The sequence below is a fragment of the Canis lupus genome, chromosome 29 (genome assembly GCF_011100685.1).
Source record: "Canis lupus familiaris isolate Mischka breed German Shepherd chromosome 29, alternate assembly UU_Cfam_GSD_1.0, whole genome shotgun sequence".
NCBI lineage: Eukaryota > Metazoa > Chordata > Mammalia > Carnivora > Canidae > Canis > Canis lupus.
The window spans coordinates 32,257,971-32,273,573 of NC_049250.1; the positions used below are offsets into that span (position 1 = coordinate 32,257,971).

Here is a 15,603-nt window from a genome sequence, read left to right on the forward strand (position 1 = left end):
TCTCTGCAGGTATGAATGTGTCTAGACAAAGGGTAACTAGTCACTACTAGTACCTACCCTCAATAAACATGGACTTCTTTGTACTGTAGATATGCTTGATACACCCATTAAGAATATAAACATGATGTGTTCATGCTTTGGTTTTTATAAGGAGAGGAAAAACAATCCTCTAAACAAACTATAAAGAAGGGGCACGGGAATCCCTGGGTGGCTCAGTGGTTTAGTGCCTGCCTTCGGCCAAGGGGCATGATCCTGGAGTCCCAGAATCGAGTCCCACATCAGGCTCCCTGCATGGAGCCTGCTTCTCCCTCTGCCTGTGTCTCTGCCTCTCTCTCTCCTCTGTGTCTTTCATTTCATTATTTCAATTTATTTATTAATAAATAAAATCTTTAAAAAAATAAAATAAAATAAAATAAAGAAGAGGCACATGCTAAGGACAAAGGTCTAAGGGTAGTAGAATGTGAAACACCAAGAATTAGAAAGAGGAAGAAGAGGAGGAGAGGGCCATGGAAGAGAAAGGGGAAAGAGATGAGGGAAACGGGAGCAAGCACAGCAAGAAAGCAAAGCAAAGATAGGAGATATTTTGTTAGAAGTACCTATAGGACATCTGGATGGCTCAGCGGTTGTGTCTGCCTTGGGCTCAGGGTGGGATCCCGGGGTCCTGGGATTGAGTCCTGCATCCGGCTCCCTGCAGGGAGCCTGCTTCTCCCTCTGCCTCTCTCTGTGTGTCTCTCATGAATAAATAAATAAAATCTTAAAAAAAAAAAAAGATCTATGACAAAGGCTAATAGTAAATGGTGTCATCTGAATAGTAAGATTACAGTTTTTAATTTTATTTCTTTTTGTATATTGTTCATACTTTCCATGATTTGCATGTTGTACTTAGGATCAGAAAAATGTCAATTTTCTAATGCCAAGTAATAATACTTCTACAGACTCAAATGATAAATTTTTATGAAGACACCAAGTCTTTAAGAAAATGTTAAATGGGGGTGCCTGGGTGGCTTAGTCAGTTAAACATCTGCCATTGGCTCAGGTCATGATCCCAGGGTTCTGGGATGGAGCCCCAGTCTGGCTCCCTACTCAGTGGGGAGCCTGCTTCTTCCTATCCTCCCTACTCATGCTCTCTCTTGCTTATCTCTCTCTCAAACAAATATTTTTTAAAAAAAGAAAGAAAATGCTAAATTATATTCAGTTTACTTTATTTTATTTTTTTAAGATTTTATTTATTCATGAGAGACACCAAGAGACACAGGCAGAGGGAGAAGCTGGCTCCATGCAGGGACCCTGACACGGGACTCGATCCCAGGTCTCCAGGATCAGGCCCTGGGCTGAAAACAGTGCTAAACCACTGAGCCACTGGGCTGCCCAATATTCAGTTTACTTTAAAAAAGGCAGAGTAGTATTTGAAATAGATTCAAAAAGTTCCAACAAATCCTAATTTTAAAAAAGTTATTCCTGAAAGAAAAGAAGCTATCTAGAAAGTTCATTTACTGAGAGCAACTCATTCTTTAAATATTCTAGATAAAGTCCAAGTAATACACCAACAAAAACATAAACTACAAAAATATTGTATAGACAGATATGCACAGAAGTATATGACCATGTAGAAACACTTCTCTTCCCTCTGCCCATGTCTCTCTGCCTCTCTCTCTCATTGTGTTTCTCATGAATAAATAAATAAAATATTTTTTTAAAAAATGTTTGAAATGCAGTTTAAAATCATGAAATGGAGTATAATGAATAAATAGAATAAAATTTCAATTATCCTGCCATGAATTTTAGGATTGTTAACATTATTAATAACAAGTTCTCTAAAACTTAGAACAGAAATTACCTATAGAAACAAAGCTTTTAATTTTGCAAATAAATAAAGGCAGAACCGTAGGTGTCCAAGCACTTATGATTGGAAAAAGAAGGAAAAGAACTGAACTATGAATTTATCAAATTATCAATGAAAAATACCAGCATATCATAGGTAGTAAAATAATGAAATCATATCATCCAATTTTGAACTCCTCTTAATTATAATCCAAAGCCAATAATTTTGGAGAAATTTTGCAGCACATTTGATACCCTTATAACAGAACTTATGTTTCTAGTATCAGTTATTTTTCTTAAACATATGATACTTACCCCCATTGAATTTTCCTTTTTTATTTTTGATCCTAGTATTTATGGCTGTATCATTTATTTATTGTTGCAAAACAAGCCTCCTCAAAATGTACTGGCTCCCAACCACCACTTAGTTGGTTCACAGTTCTGCAAGTGGACAATTTATGCTGAGTCCAGTGAGGCAGTTCTGGCTGTCTGCTGAAGTCATACATGTGTCGATACCCTGCAGTTTCAGTAAACAGCTGTATTGAGGTTAGCCATGCTTTCCTATTTATTTGGGGCCTTGGTTGGTAGGATAGTTGGAATCCTTTGAAAAACAAATGCCAGAGGCACTTGGCTGGCTCAGTCAGTAAAGCATGCTCTTGATCTTGGGTTTGTGAATTCAAGACCCACATTGGGTATAGAGAGTATTTAAAATCATAAAGGGGTGCCTGGGTGGCTCAGTCAGTTAAGTACTTGCCTTAGATCAGGTCATGATCCCAGAGTCCTGGGATGGAGCCCCATAACCCATGTCCAACTCCCTGCAGAGGGGGGAGTCTGCTTCTCCCTCTCCCTCGGACCCTCTCCCTGCTCATGCTCTCTCTCTTGCTCATTCTCCTCTCTCTCTCCCTCTCTCTCTCTCTCTCTCATATATAAGTAAATAAATCTTTAAAAAAATAAGTAAAATCTTAAAAAGGAAAGAAAGGTCAATAAAGCTAAAAGAGAGGGAAGCAAATGCCAAGAAATAATTAAATGTGTAAGGATTTTATTAAGAGAAATGCTTGCGTTAGAGAAACCAAGAAGGAAACCAGGTAAGGCTAGGAGAGCAAATTTGACTCAAAGTGAAGGAGAAAAAGAGGTAAGGATAGGTAAAAAACACCCTAAGTTGATATGCAGTATAGAGAAGGTCTGGCACATCTCTCAGGGAGCCCATTAGCCAAAGTCAGCCATCAGATACAGGAGTACTTCTTGGTATCTCTACCTCACTCATTAGCTGGGAACAATCTAGGAGCATGGCTTTGGTAGAAATGCCACAGTGGATTTCATTGTGCAGTAGCTGGGGCCCTAGATCAATTATGCTCCCTATATTTGGAAGTCTGTAAGGTGCATTTTCATGGCTCCAGAGTTACTACGGCTTGTCTCTGACAGACTAGATTGAGTTTGTTCATATTGTAGCTAAGCAGTGTCCCAAAAGAACAAACAAAAGTCCATGATACCTCTCAAGGCATAGGCTCATAGTTGGCAAAACACTACATTCAATGCATTCTACTGGGCAAAATAGACAAGGCCAGCAGTTCATATTCAGGAATTGATAGAGAAGCTCTCCCTCTTGGAAGGAGGACCAAAGTTATATCACAAAGAGTACAGATGCAAGAAGAAATAAGAATTATTCCCATATTTGCAATCCAGCAAAAGTGACTAACTTTTTTGAAAAAATTTTTTAGAAGCTGTTGCTGTCACCTGGATGAACAAAGTATTCCCTTCCATGGAATGGGTCATCTCTTTTGGGATTTCAACTTCAATAGTTAGCAACATGTGTTGTACAGTACTTTCAGCCTCAAGGCTGTTCTACACAGCAAGCCAAGAAGGACAACTGCCTTTGATCAATAAGTACTTCAGTCCAACTGTTGCTACCACCCAGATAATCATATTAGCTTCTTTTCTTATTATATACTCAGATTTAATCAATTTAATAAAATATTCAGGATTAGCAACCTGGGTAAAAAGAGGGCTATGTATGACAGGTCTACTTAAACTAAGGTACCAGGACCCCAATCTACCCAGACCTTATAATCAAGATAAAAATGTTAATATTAAATCTCTACTTTCTTTCTAGGAATATAATTTTTTTAATCTATAGGAGAAGCTTCTAAGTCCAGAGCAGAGGTTCATAAATGAAACTGGACTTGCATGTCCAGTTTACTGATGTATAATTGGCTGTATGAGCTACTTTTGGCTTGATTTTTAAGGAGTAAATGGTTCTTGATTCTCCACAAGGACAATAGATGTTACCATTTTTGCTATCTTTCAGAAACTAGATAATAATGCTTTTGAGGGGGAAATATTGGCCCAACTCAAAATCATCCCTTCAGTGCACAACCCAACATAGGTGATGTGGCATTCCATTCTTGATTATGTCCTTGATAGAGTCTTCATTTTCTATAAGATGTTTAGGTGATTATAAAATTGTGAACCTGAACTTAAAATAAAATCACTATCTTCTAGGTAATGTCAGTAGGGCCATTGTAGGTGCCTAGAGTATCTTTGTGTAAAATATAAAAAAGCACCCCTTCCTCTAGGTGGACATAGCTCCGTGCCCTGGCAAAGAGCCTAGTGAGCAGAGCACAAGCTAGCTATCAGTCCCCTCACATGGAAGCACTTGTGTATGGAGTGACTACCTAAGCAATCAAATGCATAAGAAATAAAATCAGACTCATTTGAAAAGACCATTCTGACAATAGTGTAGAGAATAAATTAGAAGGAGGCATGACTAGATTCAGGCCAAACAGCCTGCAGAGGTTCACCTCGTCACCCGGTTTAACCCAAGAGAATTCCAATACTCGGAGATTAAGTAATTATCCTAGCTAAAAGGAGCAGGGTTGGAATTTAAACCAGACATTCTGATTCCAGAGCCCATATTTTTGTTATATGTACTAAAAGAAAACTGGTGAATATTTTATTCCATAAGGACTTACTAAGAAAATTTTTCTGATCTTAGCATCAGGAATATTGGGCCTCCCCTAAATAACCGATTTGCTTATACATTATAGATGGTCTGCTCTCAGAATCTATATGGGGCTTTGTGGCATGCATTTTGTGAACCAAATCCATTCTTTATCTATTTGCCTCTTTCTCTTTCTTATTTTCACTTATTTTGTCTTGGTATAATGTAAGCTATACCTTACTATAATGTAAATCCTAGTAAGTTTCAAATAGCCTGTTTTATTCTTTAATCATAACTATGGTATGATTTTTAAAGATATTTTTTAAGATACTTTCTGGCTGCAGGGATTGTGTGCAAAGTAAAACGAGAGTCCCATATTTCATGCCAGTGACCATAAAAACCACTTGAGTGTGCATTTTAAAATCTGAATTTTCAGATTTGCCCTTGGAGATTCTAAATCAGTAGGTGTCAGTTGGGCTCCAGGAATTTATGCTTATCAATTATCTTGGGGGTTTTTATGCCGAGAGTCCACTGACCATATTTTAACAAACACTAGTCTAGGTAATCCTGACTTTCTTCTCACAATAGCTCCTTCTTTGGCCATGCCTCCTATTAAAAACAGTGAATGATAATATCTTGGATTTGAGTCATCCATTTATTCAAGAAATATGTGGTAACTATCCATTGTGTTTCAAGCACTCTACTAGGCAGTTCAGAGAAATACAAATGAATCTTTCAGTCAAGAGTCTTATAAGCCTCATAGAAGTGTAGAAAGTGTAAAAAATCACCGTTACAAATTTAATTAAGAAATGGCATTTTGTTGAACACATTCTACTGAAATACCCTGTATACAATTCTCAAGAAGATTTCAAAAGATCAGCATTAAATAAAACCTCATTTTGCATATGGGTCTGAGAGGACCCATTTTCCCCCAAACATCCAGACTTAATGTTTAAGTGGCAACAACACAGGTATATCATGAATATTTTGTTAAAAATCTATGAACACAATTATCTTGTAGCACTCACCAACCCACCACGTAGCTTTCCTCAGTTGAGACAGAGCACAGGGACCCAGAAGTCTCGCTGTGCAGTGACAGTGACCTGGGCACTGGTGGTAGAGGACCCACAAGACTGGCAGTTGGGAGTCTTCTCTTGGCTCCTTCCTGCAAATGGTTCTGAGGACCAGATTAATTAAATAGCCCAAAGTTATACAGCTGGACAGTGGCACTAAGCTCCTGAAGAGGAACCTTCTTTATCTCTGAGTATGGCAAATGGCACATAGGAATAAGTGAATATTTCTTGAAGGAATGAACAATATAGATAGCAGAGTTTGTTGGACACCTGGGTGGCTCAGTTGGTAAAGCATCTGACTTTAGCTCAGGTCAAGATCTCAAGGTCCTAGCACCCAGCTCTGCTCTCAGCAGAGTCTGCTTCTCCCTCTCCTTCTCCTTCTGCCCCTCCCCCTACTCATGCTCTCCCTCTCTCTCTCTCTCTCTCTCTCATAAATAAATAACATCTTTTAAAAAAAGGTATCAGAGCTTGCATTTCCAATCAGACTTTTCTGATTCCAACGTTTCTGTTATTTTTATTACTTAATAGTGCCACTCTAAGAAAAATTGGCACGTGCCCGAGTAAAGAAGCCTTATAACCAAATACAGTTATGCCAACATGGCTGGTTTCCAAATTCCCAAAACTAAACAAGCTTCAATAACTAAAACTAGAATGACATAGCTAATGTTTAACTTTTGACAAAGATTTCTTATAATGTATCTTTTTTCCTATGCCAGAAAATAAAGTACTGATTTTAGTAAATAAATGACAATATCTGATGAATGGAGTAGGCATTCATAAAAACTATGGAATAAATATAAATAAATAAATACAGTTCCACTTTTTTTTTACAATCATTAAGTCTGCCACTGATTTACTTTCTATAATATAATACTGAGACTGTCTCTTTAAATATTATGTGAAAATATATTCGCAATTTTCTCCCTGGTGTTTGAAAACATTTGTTCCAAATACAAAGGGAATGTTCTTATGTTGTTTACAGAAACTTTTGAGGAAAAGGTCATCACTAATCTTAATCTTTTTTTTTTTTTAACTTTCAGGTGCGTTTGCCATTTGTATTTGGATCCATAGCTGTATCTTTGTTTCTAATCATGACACCAATGATTCAGTCTCCTAAAGTAGAGTATATCTATGGGTTTATCTTCATTTTTAGTGGACTTCTGTGTTACTGGCTTCATGTTCACCTTAACTGACATTATGCTTGTTTTGACAAAATCATTTGTTATCTACAATTACTATTTAATGTTTCACCACCTGAAAACCAGGATGATGGTATTTTAACAGGAAAAAAAATTCTTGAAGAAATATTTTTGTAAATAAGAAATTCTAAATGGCTAATAAGTATAGTTTTAAAGATAATATTTGCTTTACCCCAACTACATATATCAAATCCACCTCCAGCTACATATTCAAATTCTCTACAATTCAAATTCTTTTGCTTGTAATTGAAGCCTAAGTTCCTAATGCACAACATATTTTTCACCACTTTCCTTCAGGTCAAAAATTTTAAGCAAACACACACACATGTACACACAACAGATAAAAGGGCATAATATGCCTACTTCTGTGTGTAGAAAATATTTTAATGCTGTACACCTGAAATCAATATACTGTCATATATCAATTATATCTCAAATAAATAAACAAATAAACAAAATCAAAGAGTCATTGTCAGGAAGACAAGTTCATGGATGAACAATGCCTAACAGATAACAGTTTTTTTTTTTTAAGATAAGTTATTTTAATCAACATTTATTAAACCAATGTAAGATGCACCTGCAAAAAAAAAGCATAATTCTAAGTCCAAAATTTATATTAATAAAAACTATATATTGCTTCTTACTCACTTTGTCTAAATTCTTTATAGTGATACCAATTAAAGAATATGTTTTATTTCCAAATCCTTGCGTTCACCTCTATAAAGTGTAATAGGCTAAATCATGACCTTCAAAAATATGTCCAGATCTAGATGGTGACTTATCATGGTGAGCATAGTGCACAAAATTTTCAAACCATTATATTATATACCTGAAATTAATATAATATTTTATATAAAACTACATTTTAATTCTTTAAAATGTCCAGGTCCTTTTCCTGGAAACTCTGTATCTTACTTTATATGCAAAAAGAGTCTTTACAGATGTGATTAAAGATCTTGAGATGGGCACCTGGGTAACTCAGTTGGTTAAGCATCTGCCTTCAGCTCAGGTCATGATCCCAGGGTCCTGGGATGGAGTCCTGCATCAGCAGGCATTGGCAGGCATCAGCATCAGGGATCGGGCTCCCTGCTCAGCAGGCAGTCTGCTTCTCCTTCTCCCTGTGCCCCTCTCTGCTGCTTGTGTGCTCTCTCTTTCTCTCAAATAAATAAATAAAATCTTTTTTAAAAAATAAAAAATAAAGATCTTGTGATGAGGGACATCTTACTAGATTATCTGGATAGGCCCTAAGATAGATATATAGATATATATCTTTTATAAAAGGTATATATCTTTTATAAAATATATATAGATATATTTATATATTATTAATATATATCTTTATAAAAGGGACGTAGAGAGATATTAGTCAAGACAGAAGAGAAAGGCAGCCCAGGTGGCTCAGTGGTTTAGTGCCGCCTTCAGTCCATGGCGTGATCCTGGAGACCTGGGATCAAGTCCCACATCAGGCTCCCTATATGGAGCCTGCTCCTCCCTCTGCCTGTGCCTCTGCCTCTCTCTCTCTCTCTGTGTCTCTCATGAATAAATAAATAAAATCTTTTAAAAAATAAGTTTCCTTAAAACTGCTATTTTGAACTCTGTATCAGGTAAATCACAGATCTCTACTCTTTGGATTCCTAGAACATTATTATATTCCTTTGGTGGTGTCATATATCCTCATTTTCCGTGTTCTTTGAAGTCTTGAATTATTGTCTTTGCATTTAAAGAAGTAGTCATCTCCTCAGTCTTTATTGACTGGCTTTGGGAAAGAAATACCTTCTCAGCTCTACTAGAGATTCTGAGGTTTTTCTCAGACCTTTTCTACGGGTACACCCGCCCCACACTTCTTACTCCCCCTTGTGACGGAATTCTCAAGCATGTACGCATTTTCTTGATCCTGAAAAGCCAGGCTTGCAGTCTCCCCTTTGCTTTCCCTAGCATGATGCTGAGTGCTCAAGTTTGTGGTTTCTCCTAGGCCCTCCTGCTTGAGCCAGCTTTCTGCACATAATCACTAGCTGTCTGAAAAAGCTCTCTGCACCCTTGGGAGCATGGCCAGGGAGCCAGCCAAAGAGTGGCATTGTGTATAGGTGAGGTGCACAGAGCACACACAGTACCTGTTAGTGAGTTGGGGGGATTCCCAGCAGCTCATGGCAGGCTTCCTGATGGAGACTGTGATGTGGTTAGTAGGATCCACATCCCTTTGATATGTTACATTCTGGACCTTTGCTCCTATTCTCTCAGCCACTGAACTCTCCCCATCATCCTCCCCACAACTCAGTACCTGGATGAGGCAAGAGACAAGTGGGCCTCTTTGGCAGTATCTTGAAGCTAGACACTCACTCACACTCTCACTTTCTTCTGTGGGAAAAATCACAGGTCAAGAAGTCCTGAGCTGTGCTGTACTGGCAGAGGGATGACATGGGTAGAGTCAAGCTATTTATTTCACCTTCTTGAATGTGTCAAATCTTGAAATTTCTTGTTCCAACAGTGTGCTAGAACTTCACTACTGGAATCTTGGACTTCCACAAAGGTTCTGTCATCCATGGATGACTGCGACATCAGTGTTCTTTGAGGGGTAGATGGGAGAAAACTCCTGTTCCACCATTTTCATGACAACACTCTCCTTTCAGTTAGTTACAATTCTAACGTGTTAGCCACAGTTCAGAATTTAGCTCCATCTCCCACTTCTCTCAGATGGCCCGGCATTTCTAAGCTGTTGGATTCTCATCTAAGAGGCTCATATTTGGATCAGGGAAATAGCACTGAGACTCCAGAACAAAACATGATTCCATTGCTTCTTGAAAAAATAATTTATTCAGGACAAGATAAGTGTTAAAAAAAAAAAAAAAGTTCAAATGAGCTCATAAGGTTTGCCAGATCACCTTCTTTTTTTATTTTTTGTTATAGTTAAGCCACTTTCAAAGATTATGTAAGAAGTTATTTTTTATAAATGGCCTTTATTTTTGTATAAGAGAGCTGAAATACTCAGTGAAAATATCCCTACATATAAGATTACTGCACTTACCCTTATGGCTAATTTACTTTACTGATTTACTTACTGGTTAACATTTCCTACCTAGCAGTCCTGACTCCAGAGGAAATCATGTCCTTATGTATGGCTGCACAGAACCAGAGCGAAAACACTGCCCCATTCTCCTGAAGAAAGTGGGCTTCTAATACACAGTACGTCTCTTTGCATACGTTAAGAAAAATATGCTGCATTGATTCATACCTGGGTCATCCGTTTATTTAAAAATAAACACTTAAAAGTTCTAAGCAATCTTTAATTTTGGTTATCTCCTAAAGGGCAAGATCTAGCAGCAGAAATATGGAGATCATCAAGAATATTATAGAAAAAAAAGCAGAATACAATAAATTAAGTTGAATAGCTGATCCTGCTACAAAATTAATGAATGAATAAATGTTTAAATTAATGAATACATATTAGGTGGACTAATACCTGCAGATTGAGATAAATTAGGGGAAGAGTACTAGCCTACATACATTTAATACTAGACAAGGTTATATTTCCATGGCCAGTGTAGATATATAAATTAATCCTAATATGTGAGGTAATCCAATAGATGTTTCACATATAGGATCTCATTCAATACTATGCCACTCATCCCACAATATGAAATTATTATCCTCATTTTATAAATGAAGAAATGTGGATTCCAAAAAAATAACATAACTTGCTAAAAACCATGCTACCGGTAAGTGACAAAGTGGGATTCAAATCTTTGCCCACTTGAATGCAAAGTTCACATTTTTTTCCATTAAACTACAATTTCTTCTCTTGGTACTCATCTACAAAGTATTCCTTCAGAGTTAAATAATATCAGTGTTACACCCCCAGTGGAGACTTCTCTTTCCAGAACTTTAAAAATCTTCCTTTCTTAATTAGCCATGACTAACTTGTTCACTGGCATATGTGATTTAAAAAATAATAATAATAATTAACATGAGAAACACTTTATGGCCTTAAAAGAAGTCACAAAATCATAGAACAATTCACAAGTTAATCAATCATTTATAGAACCAAATTAGATTCAATAATAAAATGCTTGTGGAAAGATGAGATGGCTAAATTAAGGAAACATCAATGTTTGAAGAGCCTTTCAGAAACACAGAAAGAAAGTGTAAAAAAAATTGCAATCCATGTTGTTTCAAAATTACTTCTCAGAATTTAAAAAATGGAAAAAGGCAAAAATATGCAACTCCATAGAGCAATAGAACTCTTCCATGGAAATATTTTAATATTTAGTGGCTCAACAAGACAGGAATCTTTGCATGTCTTATAAAGAGTATTAAAATATTCTTCACTGAACTTAGCTGTCTCCCTGAGTATTTTGGCTGTTTGTGCCATACTGATTATCATCACCATGCTTAGACGTGCAGGGCTGGGAACAACCTTCCCTAAAAGAAGAGCACCAAGGTATTTTTTCATAAGATCTCTTGGATCCTCTGTTTCTTTCCTCAGTCTTTGGATCAAACTTTTTGTTCATCCTTAAAGAATGGCTGCTCAACCTTATTACTCTCTGGCTGCATGGATGTACCATAGCTCTTCTATGCAAGGTTCTAGATGTCCATGGAGCACAGCTGGGCAAGTAGAGAGGCTAGAATAGAGCTGGAGGAGGTACACAACAGAGGACTGTGAAACAAGTAATTTTGTGAATTTATTGTTTACTTGTGTAAGCAAAGTTTCTCGTTGATGGTGATCATCAAGAACTTGAAGACACCATCATCAAAAATGATTAAATCAAAATCATAGTCAAGGGACGCCTGGGTGGCTCAGCAGTTGGGCATCTGCCTCTGGCTCAGGGCGTGATCCTGGAGTCCTGGGATCGAGTCCCACATCAGGCTTCCTGATTGGAGCCTGCTTCTCCCTCTGCCTCTCTCTCTTTCTTTCTCTCTCTCTCTCTCTCTGTCTCTCATGAATAAATAAAATCTTTAAAAAAAAAAAGCATTGTCATTTCAAATATAAAATCTCTTTTCACCTCCAAAATTAATTTTTGAAATCATATACATTTTAGAATAATTTTGTTAAGTTCCATAAAAGATTAAGTTGGGATTTTTATTGCGATGGAATTTTATTTGAAGTATATTTGGGGAGAACTGACATCTTTACAATAATGATTATAGCTTTCTCTAGATTAAATCTTTTTTGGGGGGGAAGGGGTCCTTTTATAAGCTTTAGGTTTTTCCATAAAATTTTACACATCTCCTGTTATATTTACTCCATAAACATTTATAATTTTTGTTACTATGTCAATTGAGAAAATCCAGGAGAATATATGTAGAAAATCATATTGTCTGCAAATAGAAGCAGTTTATTTTTTTTAATTCTTAAAATTGAATAAAAAATTATTTTTCTTACAGCATTGGTTCAAGTTCATTTTAATAGAGCAGGAATCCTTATCTTGCCCATGACTCTAATGAGAATACTTGCAATGTTTTAGGATGATGTTTGCTGTAGGTGGTGGGGAAATGCCCTTTATTTAATTAAACATCATCACCTATTCTCAACTTACCAAGATTTTGTTTAATTATGACAGAATATTGATCCTACCAAATGACCTTTGGTTCTTTCAGGATAATTACAATTTCTTCTTTAATCTACTAAATTAAGGTATATTTTGATCTTTTCTAGCTTAATGAATTTTTTTTTTCTGCTAATCTAGATAACAGTTTATCAATTTTATTTAACTTTTCAAAATACCAACTCTTTGTTTTGTTGGTTTTTTCTATTGCTTTTCTATTTTATCTATTGCTAGCCTTTATGTCTTTTTTTTTGTAAATTTATTTTTTATTGTTCAATTTGCCAACATATAGAATAACACCCAGTGCTCATCCCATCAAGTGTCCCCCTCAGTTCATGTCACCCAGTCACCCCCACCCCCTGCCACCTCCCCTCTCCCCACCCCTCGTTTGTTTCCCAGAGTTAGGAGTCTCTCGTGTTCTGTCTCCCTTTCTGATATTTCCCACTCATTTTTCTCCTTTTCCCTTTATTCCCTTTCACTATTTTTTATATGAACAAAATGAATTCATTCCCCAAATGAATGAGACCATATAATGTTTGTCCTTCTCCGATTGACTTATTTCACTCAGCATAATACCCTCCAGTTCCATCCACATCGAAGCAAATGGTGGGTATTTGTCGTTTAGAATGGCTGAGGAATATTCCATCGTATACATACACCACATCTTCTTTATCCATTCATCTTTCGATGGACACCGAGGCTCCTTCCACAGTTTAGCTATTGTGGACATTGCTGCTATAAACGTCGGGGTGCAGGTGTCCTGGCGTTTCATTGCATCTGTATTTTTGGGGTAAATCCCCAGGAATCCAGAAGTGGACCTTCAACTTTATGGTCAACTAATATTCGATAAAGGAGGAAAGACTATCCATTGGAAGAAAGACAGTCTCTTCAATAAATGATGCTAGGAAAATTGGACATCCACATGCAGAAGAATGAAACTAGACCACTCTCTTGCACCATACACAAAGATAAACTCAAAATGGATGCAAGATCTAAATGTGAGACAAGATTCCATCAAAATCCTACAGAACACAGGCAACATCCTTTTTGAACTTGGCCACAGTAACTTCTTGCAAGATATATCCATGAAGGCAAGAGAAACAAAAGCAAAAATGAACTATTGGGACTTCATCAAGATAAGAAGCTTTTGCACAGCAAAAGAAACAGTCAACAAAACTAAAAGACAACCTACAGAATGGGAGAAGATATTTGCAAATGACGTATCAGATAAAGGGCTAGTTTCCAAGATCTATAAAGAACTTATTAAACTCGACAGCAAAGAAACAAACAATCCAATCATGAAATGGGCAAAAGACATGAACAGAAATCTCACAGAGGAAGACATAGACATAGCCAACATGCACATGAGAAAATGCTCTGCATCACTTGCCATCAGGGAAATACAAATCAAAACCACAATGAGATACCACCTCACACCAGTGAGAATGGGGAAAATTAACAAGGCAGGAAACCACAGATGTTGGAGAGGATGCGGAGAAAAGGGAACCCTCTTACACTGTTAGTGGGAATGAGAACTGGTGCAGCCACTCTGGAAAACTGTGTGGAGGTTCCTCAAAGAGTTAAAAATAGATCTCCCCTTCGACCCAGCCTTTATGTCTTTTTCTTGAGGAGCCTATAATCTTTCTCCCTCTGGTGTCTGACTGCCTTCCCAAGGGCCAGGCCATGGAAAGATGCTCCATCGTTCTTCCTGTGAAGCCCAAATTCTGCAATTTCTTCCTATTTAGCAGAGCTGTGCTGGGCATGCAGCAAGCCATTCTTCCCATTTCCTTTGTTCTTAGCTGCCTTCATGAACTATGGCAGGTCCATTGGTGCTATGGAGAAACCAACCCCTCCAACAGCTCCCAGATAGGCTAAGACCTTTGTGGCATGCTCTACCCTTTCCTCTGAAAGAGGCCAACGTGATTTCTTTGTACTGTGCTGGCTTAGGGAGAGACTGAAGTAGATAAAGTGGATTGTTCTAAGCCTTTTCAACACGGTGGCTCTTAGTTTGTACTACTCTGAAGCATTGAGATTTTTTTTTAATATTATTTATTCCAGAGAGACACAGAGAGAGGCAGAGACACAGGCAGAGGGAGAAGCAGGATCCATGCAGGGAGCCCGATGCGGGACTCGATCCCAGGACTCCAGGATCACACCCTGGGCCGAAGGTGGCACTAAACCGCTAAGCCACCCAGGCTGCCCGCATTGCAAAATCTTAACTGCATTCTGGACTCTTTACTTAAAGGTATTTTGGGCACATTATCATTGTTAAATCGGTGTCTCTGAGGGGAAATGAGAGCTGGAACTTCCTTTTCCACTATCGTGCTAATGCCACTCCTCTCTCTACCGTGAATTAAAAGTTTGTTCATTAATTTTCAGTCTTTTTTTTAAGATTTTATTTTTTATTCATGAGAGATACAGAAAGAGAGAGGCAGAGACATATGCAGAGAGAGAAGCAGGCTCCACGCAGGGAGCCCAATGTGAGACACAATCCCAGGACTCCAGCATTACGCCCTGGGCAGAAGGCAGACGCTAAAACTGCTGAGCCACCCAGGCATCCCTACTATTTTATTGTTATGTAATAAACTCATTCAAAGTTCTGGTTTTCTCCTGAGAAATTTTTGGCCAAATGCCACTGATCTTTTTTTTAAGATTTATTTATTTGAGAGAGAGAGAGAGAGAGAGAACACACACCCAAGAGCAGAGGGAGAGGCAGTGGGAGAGAGAAAATCCTCAGACTCCTCACTGAGCAGGGAGCCCAAAGCAGGACCTGATCCCGGGACCCTGATATCATGACTTGAGCCAAAACCAAGAGCCAGATGCTTAACCAACTGAACCACCCAAGTGCCCCCAAATGCCACAGACGTTGAAATGGATTGCTTTAATTATCATAAAGGTATAAACTGTGATTTACATTTATTCAGGAGTATGGTTTTTAAACATCAAGTTACACAGACTTTTTTTCGATGAACATGTCTTTATTTTGTTCAGGTATATTATTGTGGCCAGTGAATGTATCCTGTTGGGAGAAA

General features: G+C 37.6%; 1 long non-coding RNA gene across 3 annotated transcripts in view; it reads right to left on the reverse strand.

Moving 5' to 3' along the window:
• LOC111093189 overlaps positions 1–11,903 on the reverse strand; it is a 58,886-nt gene extending 46,983 nt beyond the window's left edge. Inside the window, exon 1 of one of the 3 annotated variants that reach the window (XR_005381176.1) lies at positions 9,143–11,903. This is a non-coding gene — a long non-coding RNA (uncharacterized LOC111093189). Of the gene's footprint in view, positions 1–5,787; positions 7,655–9,142 lie in introns of those variants that run through there. The other 2 variants (XR_005381174.1, XR_005381175.1) reach the window with 2 other exon arrangements.
• Positions 11,904–15,603: the final 3,700 nt, after the last annotated feature.